The following is an 11,700-nucleotide window of genomic DNA, read 5'->3' on the forward strand; positions in this document are numbered from 1 at the left end:
AAGCAAACATGCCGAAAATCTTTTGTTAATCGCAAAAATGTTCGTTCACTTTATAAACAAATTTAAGGTGAATTTTGTCAAGAAATGCAAAAAAAAATACAAAAAAAAATCAGTATTAATCAGTAGCATTTCAAAACATAAAAAAAAAATATGCCCTTGGATCAAAATCCCAGCCCTAAAAATTATTACTAAAGTTTAAGATAAATGACAACGTCGCTCGAAAAATCGTTCTTAATCGTTCGATTTTAAGGTACAAAATATTGTTTTTTTGATCTGCCGACAATCGTTCTCAATCGTGTTGCTAAAAAGGTAAAAGTTCTCAATCTTAAAACATCGGTGTGGAAGACGGAAAAGAGGCCCAGAGAAAAATCGTACACTGAAGAAAGTATGATTTATTTTTTCAAAAATACTTTATCGGCTTATAAATAATATCAAATACAAATAATAGAAGATATAATGTAAAATAAATAAAAAAAATTTAGTTATTAATTTTTATATTTATCAGCATCTAAGACCATTACCATTTTTGATACGATTAGTTGAGGAACAGTGTGTGTACTGTGTAGCAGCTAGGTTTCTTAACTAAAAACTCTAGCGACGTCGGTCGATGCTTGACCTTAAAAGACGTGACAGGCCAATTATTACCGAGCCACACCAAACCCCAACAGGTTAAATATTTACAATTAATATAATAATAGCAAATATTAATTATATATATTTTATTATCGGTCACTTTAGATCAGGAAGTTTTATAAATTTTCACTAGTGTTGCTAAACTTACGAATTTTTAGTGATGGAAACACTTCACTTCATGATTGCAACGCTATTTTAGCGTATTTCAGTACATACCAATGGTATCTGGAAACTGAAGTATAATCATCCGTTGTATATAATTGGCTTGTAATTCAACATCTGCCTTCTGGTATCATAAAATACGTTATACTAGTATACTACGTACAAAGTTGTAAAAACAAGAACAATCTTCTATACGGAAGTGTTCACCGATACAAACCAAACGGTATTTATTGTACTTGTTTAAAATCTAAATTTCTAAATTGTGGATCTATGAAAAATCCTCGTTTGTCACATTGTTTAATACTACGTTAAAGACTTCTTGGTAAGTGCAATAATTTTATTTTTTGTACCCATTACTAATTATTTGTTTCCCATCTCAAAATCACTATACGTCCGCTTCGATACAAATAACTTAATAATTAAAGCATTACGTGAACTTTTTTCAGAGATTCCATGTAGTGTACCTACCCTGGGTAATGACGGACAAAGAATAACCTACCACCATCGGCTTCTGTACTGTTCTTATAACCACCCAGGAATAATGAGCAGCACTAAATTCACCAACTATTATATTATTGTTTTACTGTATATAATGTAATAATATCAATACCACCATGTTAATTTCTCATTACATATCAATTAGACAAATAAAATTAAAACAATTTATATTATCTTTGTAAATTGTTATAATTTTTTTTTTAATGTATACAAGCGTGTAACACGTCTATTTGACTAAAATGGTGGTGATGACCAACCTTTTAATGATAAAAAAACACTGATTAGCAAGAAATAAATTTGAATTTTAACAAACTTTGAAAATTGTTTAAAAATCAATGACATAACCAAATAAAAAATGTTAAACGTATAAAAATAGATATAAAATAGGTATCTTGGATTATATAAGAAAAAAATTTAATAGAAAATTTAAATCATTTAATTTTAGTTGTAAAAATAAATAACGTATAAAAATTATAGTACTGATCTCCAGAAATTATTAAAAACAAAAACATAAAAATATTAAATAGAAAAAAAGTTATAGCATTAGTCAAATAGACCTGTTACATTCTGTATAATTATATGTAATACTCGTATTATTGAAGCTTCGAGCCTGTCTTATGTAAAATTTAATTTACCTCGATTTTTATACAACAATGCGTGAATTGTCTATATATAACTTGTCTTGTACGAGGATAATCAAATTGTAATTCAACATTATATAATTTATGTCTCGGGGTAATATTATAATCATGCATAATAGTGGCATATTAAAAAAAATTATAAGCAGTTCAACGCATTGTTAAAATTTGTTATAAATTGATCAAGGTCCACCAATGTGCTGTATAAATATAATTGTATTATTTTTAAAACATTCACTAATTTTATTACCGTATTTCCCAATGAAACTTTTTGTTCGAGGTAGTACCTACTACCTATACAAGCATCATCATAAATTGTAAATACTTTCCTATATTATAGTGATGTTTAAAAAACTAGAATATACTAACTCGAAATATATTTTAACTGTAATACATTATGACTTATGAGTCAGTGCAACGTACGTTTATTTAACAAGTGAACTCGCTCACTGAATATGGGTTTATAAATCTGAAACAGGTGTGTTCATATACAAGCACTAACTAATTAATATATATATTTTTTTTTTTAATAAGCCCATCGGCCGTAGATAGCATAAAAAAAATACACTTATTATAATCAAATGTCGGAACTGGGCTGCATTATTCAAAATGGTCCACTACAGTGAATGTCTCTGGTCTCTGGTATAATGCTAGTTAATATACGATTTATAATGCCTGATACAAATTTTATACTATTTCATATCAAAATAAATTGTTGAAAAAAGCATTTAAATTTACAAAACAGTACAGATTAAAAAAAAATTAAAAATAGAAAAATATTTACAAAATTAAATTAAATTTTTATTGTCTAAATGAAGTTGAATAATTTTATATAATGAAATTATATTATTATTATTGTATTAATTTTTTGCATTGGTTGTTAAATTTTTTCAAAATTCGCAATTTAATATTTAATAAAATAAAATTCGTGGAAGTAGGTTTTATTACTATATTTAAATACTTCCGATTGATTTTTTTCAAACGCCGTGCCCAGGATGTAAATTATAAGAAACAATGATTTTAAATAATGTGAATGTTGCTCTGCTGTATAGTAAATGTAAATTTAAATGTACATCATCAGTAGTCAATCATCATTAAAAATTTTATTACGTGGTTAGGGGTAGCTTACCAATTACAAAAAAGTACCTTGGTAATGTGTATAGTCTAAATGTATTGAAAATCGCATTGTTTATAGACAACATTTTTTTCATTGAAATTAAAAACTATGGCAATAAGTTTAAGTCCCTATGAATAATATTTAATGAATTACAATTTACAAACATGATAATTAAAACCGTTACTTTTTGTTTTGATGTTTAATTATGTCATATAGGTATAATCTATCGTACATTCATCTACATATTGTATTTTATCACACAAGCATTATCGAATACAAAGCTGTTATTAATAACTATTTATTATATCTTATTAAATGATCATAATATGTTGTTTATCGTTTTACTTTTTAGTTGTATCAACGATTTCAATATAATGTTCAATGTTATTAAGCAAAATTATAATATACCAATATATTTTTATTGAATACGTTTATTGGTAATATTTCATTTTAGATTTGTAACGTATAGCCTGCACTCTGCATGCAAACGCGGAAATATTGTTTATCTTAACGATTCGTGATTTTCTTAGTTCGTTTTTTTAAAATAAAATATATATTACATAATTTTCTTTTATTATTTGATTTGATATTGGTATTCAAATTTCCATCAACTGTGTAGTTGTAACCTTGATGTACTTCTTAAGTAATAAAAATAATAAATAAAAAGGTACTTTGAGGTGATTTCTTATTATTACATAATCTACAATAATTGTAGTGAAACTAATTATATTATCTTAAATTAAAATATCTGACTATTATGTGTGCCTTATCTGTGAATTCCTTCATCAACAATTAAATAAGTACCTTAACTATGTACATAACAATTGTAGAAGTGATTTTCTGGGTAAGTAAATAATTATTTTAGTGTTAGTAAACCTATAATGGAATAATATTTTTCTATTTTTAACATCAACTACAAAGGTTACTAGCTTAGTAGCTTACATTAATATTATATAATCTTAAAATTGTATAACACTGTACATTTCAATTTTTTACTTGAAGAAATCGTATAAGGGGGTATGAAAATAGACCAATTGCTTCATATAAATTGCTCGGAATGTTAAATTAATTTCTGACTTTGTCCAAGTTTGTGCAGTAGACAACGATGTACTATACATATAGTTGTTCGTGTTGTTTTTATTTATTATTATAATTAATATAAGTTATTATCGAGTTGTCGATGCATGATTTTAATAATACGTAACATGAAATTATATATCGATAGCATCGCCAACTTAGGGATATAGCTCTAGATAGATTTACCAACCATGAAGCTGGAAAAGTATACGAATCACGTTTGACGCTTCATGAGACAATCGAGCGAACCTTAATTTGTATGCCTATCTACCATTATGGCCTATAGGTACCATTTATTTCAAAAGATGAATATAGAATGTTGAACCTATATTATATTAATTGAATAGTAACTAGGTAATGTAAGACATAGTTAAGTATGATTCTATGAATGTTATTAGCATTTTTTAATTCATATTGTTATTAATTGCTAAGCCAGTTCAAAACGAGTTTAATTTTTAAAGTTTTCGATACTTTTGTTGATATCAAATTGTAAATCAGTATCATTATTATTTACTTCATAAATGCCAAAATTAAATGAAAAGAAAATTATAATAAACGGAGAAAATGTATTTTCTGATTATAAGATTGATATAAATAGTAATATAATTGTGTGAGGGAATAAGAGGGGACTTTCCTTTTCCTACTGATATATGTATGTGTGGTGTGTGTGTGTGTGGGGGGGGGGCAAAGTTATCATTTTATCCTTCAAATAATCCATCAATACAAATCTTTAAATCTTAAAACATTTGTAAAATTGAAAATTCATAAATTTTTACAGTTAAAATGTATAAAATGTTCGATTTGTATAGCTAAAGATCTCAAATTTAAAACAAGGTCTCGTGTAAGTATTTCAAATTTTATCAAAATAATTTTAAAAATATATGACAACCGTTTGTTATAGGTTAAATTTGGTCAAAATTAAATATTTAAATGAAGAATATCGATTTTAGTTTTGTGTTATAATTTAAAAATATTATTCATCCAACTCAAACATTTAAAATATATCCTGATAAACTGTCTTCGTTTCGAATCATTGTTTCTATACTTTGATATTATATATATAATTGAATTAAAATATAACGACATCTATTACAGTGACCTATTTATTGTATCCTACTGTACAGCCGAGTGTCACCCACTTACCTGCTTTTCTTATTTACATAAATTTTATAATACTATACTTATGAATTATGATGTACTTACTATTAAACTATTTAGATAATCTTTTAGATAATTCAATTTTAATATTAATACAATAATACAAATGTTGAAATGTGTTTATTTTTATTTCGTTGGAGCAAAATTATTCACATTTCTTACAGAATAATTATAATTTTACAATATTTTTTAGGAAGAATTCTAGTCATATATTGTTTGATATAGGTAGGATTTAGGTAGAACCTACCTGAATTAGAATGATTTTTCTTATTATGTATAGATCTATTGTGTATAACACTATAATTTATACAGTCTGTTGAAATAGAAGTACTAAGAATTAGATAAAAAACTAAACTGTTATTCGAGATTATGTATTGTGCTTAAATATATACTTAAATTATTCAAACAATATTTTTCAAAAAATAAATCAGTTGAAATTATATTATTATTAGAGTTATAACATTAGTGTTACATTAGTTTCTTTTTTTTAAATAAATTAACGATTACCTTGACAAATGATCATTTAACATTTTGGTTCATATTCAAATGTTGGTGATTACGAATTTAAACTGTTGAAGGTCATAATAGCTAAATATTACCTAAGTGATATATATGTCAATATGTCAGACAAACTGCAATACTGCATCGTACTCATTCGATTGGAGAATTAATAAAATCTATATACGACGATCACTATCATTGAAATAAATAATAATTAAAACAAGACAAGGAGTGAAATACATAGTTCCTCTAAAATGTTACATACAACTATGTAAGTATATTGATACCTATAACATTGTCAAATCGCATTATTACAAATATTACACATGTGTAAAGAGTGGCTGATTTTTACGTCCATATGTTATAAAATAAAGGTGTATTATATTTATTTATAACACGTTTTTTAATATTTATAAGTTTTGTATACTATTTAATGGAATTATGGCAGGAATGAATAATACATATTATAACAACTTCATATATATACGTGTTGTGTATAAATTATTTGTTTTTAGTTGATTATTTGTGATATTTATTTTCAAATGAAAAAATTAAATGGAGCCATGGATACTTTTTTTATAGTTTATAATCTTTGATTATTTTTTTAGACTATGTTATGGTTAACTATAAAATAATAACGATCCATTTGTCATATTTTTTTTCAATTCCTTTTAACTTTAACCTAACCACTTAAATGCAAAATAAAAATGTTCTATCAATCATTTTATACATACAAAATACCTAACCAAAGGCAATTATCATGCCAAGAATTTCCATTCAGCTGAATATATATAGGTAGGCTAGGTATCTGATAAAGTGATATCATAAAATCATTAAATTTATCACTATTTACGATATATAGTCACATAAGTACCATATAGGTATATATTTTAATATTTTTAGAATATTTGTAAAAAAACGACAAAACTTATGGATTGCAATTAGCTATTAAATGAAGTATAGATAGTGCGTATTCCTGCAATCCTGCAGATTTAATAATAAAAACAAATAAAAGTTAAAATATTAAACAACAAATAACAATCACACGCGCCACGTGCCACGTATAAATTAATACTTATGATTATTAATTATTATTCAGATAAATTATTGTATAAATAGTACATTTATGAATACACCCATAGGCCATACATACTTACCTATAATCTACATGTATACTACATATTGCTTATAGTTGAATAAATAATGACAAATTTCTCATGGCCTTTAATTTATTATTAATGCAATCAATGAAGTTTATGTTGAAGGGACAGTGTACAAACTTAGTAAATAACTAAACAATGCATAATAGTCTCGAGTATTTTATTCAAGTTGAATATAAATGAAGAATAATTTATAGTATTATATTCGACATGTATATATATTTTTTTACTAAGCTTTATTGCTGTTTGAGGTCATCTTAATTCCAATTAATTACAACTAAAATGTTAATTGAAACATTCAAGTAACTTAATTTATATTTTTTTACAACTTCGTAAAAGTTAACGTATATATTATTTAGGTACATTGAATTAATCAGTTTTAAAATATGTTTTGCAATGCAATGAAATAATTTCGTTTAAAATATTGCTATAGTACATATTCGCATCAAATATATATCTATTTAAACTTGTTTCACTATTGTGCTAAAAATCTATGCACAAATACAAGTTAGTTATGAGGTTGTCGATTTTGATCGTCTTAGTACATTTATATAATACTAAAAGACAATACGCATAGTGAATATTTAAAAAATGAAGTTACTTGTAAAAACTATATTGATATTAATGTATAATATATTTATACTAAAATATATAATGTATTCACTTATTAATAATTTATAATTATAATAATATATTTCATGCAAGTAAGAAGTTGTTTAGCACATTTAATTTAAACACTACTTAGTATACCTAGATTAGGTTACCAATTATATAATCACTATTGATTGATTAATAGCTCGAGCATTCAATGTTAAGTTCTGTGTATTTTACATAAGACAAGAGAGGTAAACTTTCTATAAGCAATGATTTTGTAGACACAATTCAAATTTGAAAAATGATAATTGAAACTGAGATTATTGAAAATAGTATTATTTATGTTTAAAAATAAATTGTACATTTAACATAAGTAATAATTAGTTATTCTAAACTATTATAGGTACTACAGGGAAAAAATTTATGATATATAGGTAGTTAGAAAATTAAACGAAACATCTGTATTATATAATGGTAGTTATTCTTTTCTATTCTATGCACATCTGTATTAGTTATAGCCCTTAGTCTATACTACATGTTTACTACAATCTGATCTGTTGTTAGGTTTTCTGAATTTCTATCACAAATTACGGTTAGTTCAGCACTTCTGAATACTTTCATGATTCTGTGATAGTTGTCGTTATATTTACGTTTTAAAAATATTAATTATTGTACTTTAATACATGGATTTTTAATAGTAATAAAAAGAAAATAACTAATCGGTTGAACTTCAGTGCAGGATTTTTGAATTTTTATAACTATTAAGTACAGACTATAGAATACCCAAACATTTAGTTGGCGCGGCCGCTCCTTAAAATCCCTATCGTCACGCCACTGGGTGTGGCGCTACATAAAATATTAATACAATTAAAATAATAATATAAATTTATTTTTATGAATTCCTATTTTTCAACTTTGAAGGTTAATTCAGAATTTTATGAATTCATTATTTTTTACATGTTACATCGATTCATCAATTACTTAAAACATATTTTAAGACTGAATTATTAACAGATATACACTATTAGAAATATAATATCATACCATAATATTATAATATATTTATTACTGTAGGCTAACGTGTTTTTTTTATGCTCTATGGAAAATCAGTGACCGCTATACGTATAATTATAGTTATTTACTATAGTAGGACAGGGGTTGCACATTTTTCTAACGTCACATGCCAAAAATTACCTTATATTTTCCCTACAGATCATTGAAATGTATTTATTAAGAGATTTAATCATAGAAACATGCAAATAACATAACTAATATAATTAATGTACCCTTACAATTTTTTCAAGTGCCACAGATTTGCAACCCTTTCTATGTGACATATAGGTAACTTATATATATTAAAATGCTATACACTCAATAAAGAATATAATATTTAGTTAACTGATCAATTTATATAAGTAGATTACCTATATTTCTATTATACGGGCATTGTCTTGTCTCATTAAGAAAACGAATGATAAAATATACGAATATAACCTCAGAAGTTAATGGTTTTATACCGATAGCTAATAAAAAAAAAAAAACCTCAGAAGAATATTAAAATATAGGAAATGATTTTGTAACTCTTATTTGCTGCCCTTCTAATGTCTTGTGCATTTATTGTCATCTTATTGTTGACATTTCCTACATTCTTTTGTTAAGGGTCAAAGATTATATATCAAAAAAAAAAAAATAAATAAATAAATGAAAGTAAGCTGCTATGTATATACTACTCATTAAACTTTTTTAATGAGTGGGGTGCTTCAAAATCGGACAAGTCCGAAAGTATATATTATAATCCTACGAACTTCCAATCATTAGTACCAAATCGAAGTTATAGATGTCTACTGAAATATAATAATATGTATCTAAATTAACAATTATTATTGTTTCTTTTTGAATTTAAAAGTTTATAAATTTATAAAATTAAACATAAAATTGTAAATTATGTAAAATTCATGTAAACCATCATGTATATTATTTGATTTATTTAGTTTATATTTTATAAATGTAATCAAGTAATGTATCTTTGGTACTAAGCATAATAATTTGTTAATTGTTATCTTTCCAACTTTTAAAATTATATTATTTATACTTTGTGTTTTATTTAAATTATTTTAATGTTAATTATAATAAAGATTCTACCTATAATATAGGTATTCATTTTGATATCCGAGTAAAAATCTAACAAATTATTTAATAATGACATTAGGAAAAATACAATTATATAAATTTACAATAATGCTCATAACAATATAAATACCTACTAGAATTATTTTCATTATAATTTTATTGGTTCAAATCTCAGTATTTAGTATAAAGTGAATAATGAAATAGCAACATAACTGCTGCAGAATGCAGTGATGAATATTCTTATTATTATAACATACTCTTGAATTCAATTTGTCTGATGGGTTAATAAGATTTATAATAATTAAGGTTGCTCAGAACTTGTTCTTTCAAAAACATAAGACTTAGTCATTAATATTGTGATGTTAAAATGCTTTTATTACATATTAATTATTATTATTTCGTTCGTATAATTGTATTGGTTCCAGTAGTGGTGAAATAGATACTTATAATTTATGTATTAAATAAAAAGTTTTTTATTATAACTACTATTTTTTGTATCGTTATTCAACTATAATATTGAATAATAGTTTTAAATTAAGTTATAGTAGATATAACTTATTAAACAATTTTTAGGATTTTGTAAATTTGTCATGAGGAGGCAGGCGAACGCATTGCGATTATGATGATCGATAAATTGCGTAAGTTTTATACACTTTGTATAAATATATATAGATTATGACATGATTATATCACATAGGTACTGACATACCTACAATAATACAATGTAAAAATCATAAGATTATTTCTCTAATTAAAAATAATAACTTAATAGTTAATATAAATTAAATTATCATTTAACATAATATGCAGTATGCACGTTATTTATAAAATCGAGGCTCGGAAAACAATTCGTAATGGAATTTTTAATTTATACATTACGTTCTGCTAATAATAATAATATACATATTTTATTTGAATTAAGCCTCGGAAACTATGGCCATTGGTAACAGCCAACAATGGGTTTAACTCAAAATTATTTACAATTTATATAATTTACATATTAAATACTATTAATAAGGTTGGACTTAGTACTACTATAATATTGTTAATCGTCATATAACTATGTAATTTTTTTTTTATAGTTTTGTGGTCAACAGATATTTTAATTTGGAAGTAATTGGATCATGTGAACAGTGTTTTTCTCCTATAGATTCACGAACGTGTTAGGCGTATAACATACACGCGTATGTATTAAATAATAATACGATATGAATTTTATTATGCGCAATTTATTTAATAGATATTCTACCTGCAGATGATCCACATCCCGAAAGCCAGCGATTGCAATATTGCAAGAGTAAATATTGCCTGCATTTCCACCCCCCCCCCATTTTCATGATATATAGGTGCAGCATATGTATTATATAATAGCAGTGACGTATTTTCAAATTTTTCTGGGGGAGGGGTCCTCAGTTTATAAGTTGTGACTTGGAAACCATAGTCAGAATAACATTACTATAAATCTATAATTTCTATACTTATTACTTATTAAAACCATGCTGAAGGAACATGTAGGTTGTATAGGTATCTGTTTCAGCTATTGTAATACTAATTTTAAACTTCATTTTATATAATATTTTGTTCACGGGGAAAAATTATATCCACGTGACTGCGCGTGCCTCCATAAATCAGGTTATGAAGATATGTAAGAATTTAGGTTTTTTGCGAGAGTGAGTGAGAGAAGTTCTGGAGGGGTCCAAGGGTACTGGACCCCCCTCCCTTCCCCCTTAAATACGCCATTGTATAGAAGATACAAATACGATCGCCGACTCGACTACAACTATTGCTATATATGACTGTATTATACATTAGTAGAGTTATATTAATAAATTACAGCTAACCACCCCGTACGAATAAAGTCGACGAATTTACCAATAGGTACCTCTTCGATAACACTGCAACAGCAGTGGAGTGTGTCTGCTTATGGACAAAATTGTAATACGAAATCGTGGCAACCAAAAGAAACTCGTTTATTACCCATACCATTAATACCACCGCGTGTCGTCGACCTTGTGTATACCTATAGCATTAA

This window comes from Diuraphis noxia, unplaced genomic scaffold (assembly GCF_037042655.1).
Source record: "Diuraphis noxia isolate RWA-SAM2 unplaced genomic scaffold, SU_Dnox_SAM2 contig0005, whole genome shotgun sequence".
Lineage (NCBI taxonomy): Eukaryota > Metazoa > Arthropoda > Insecta > Hemiptera > Aphididae > Diuraphis > Diuraphis noxia.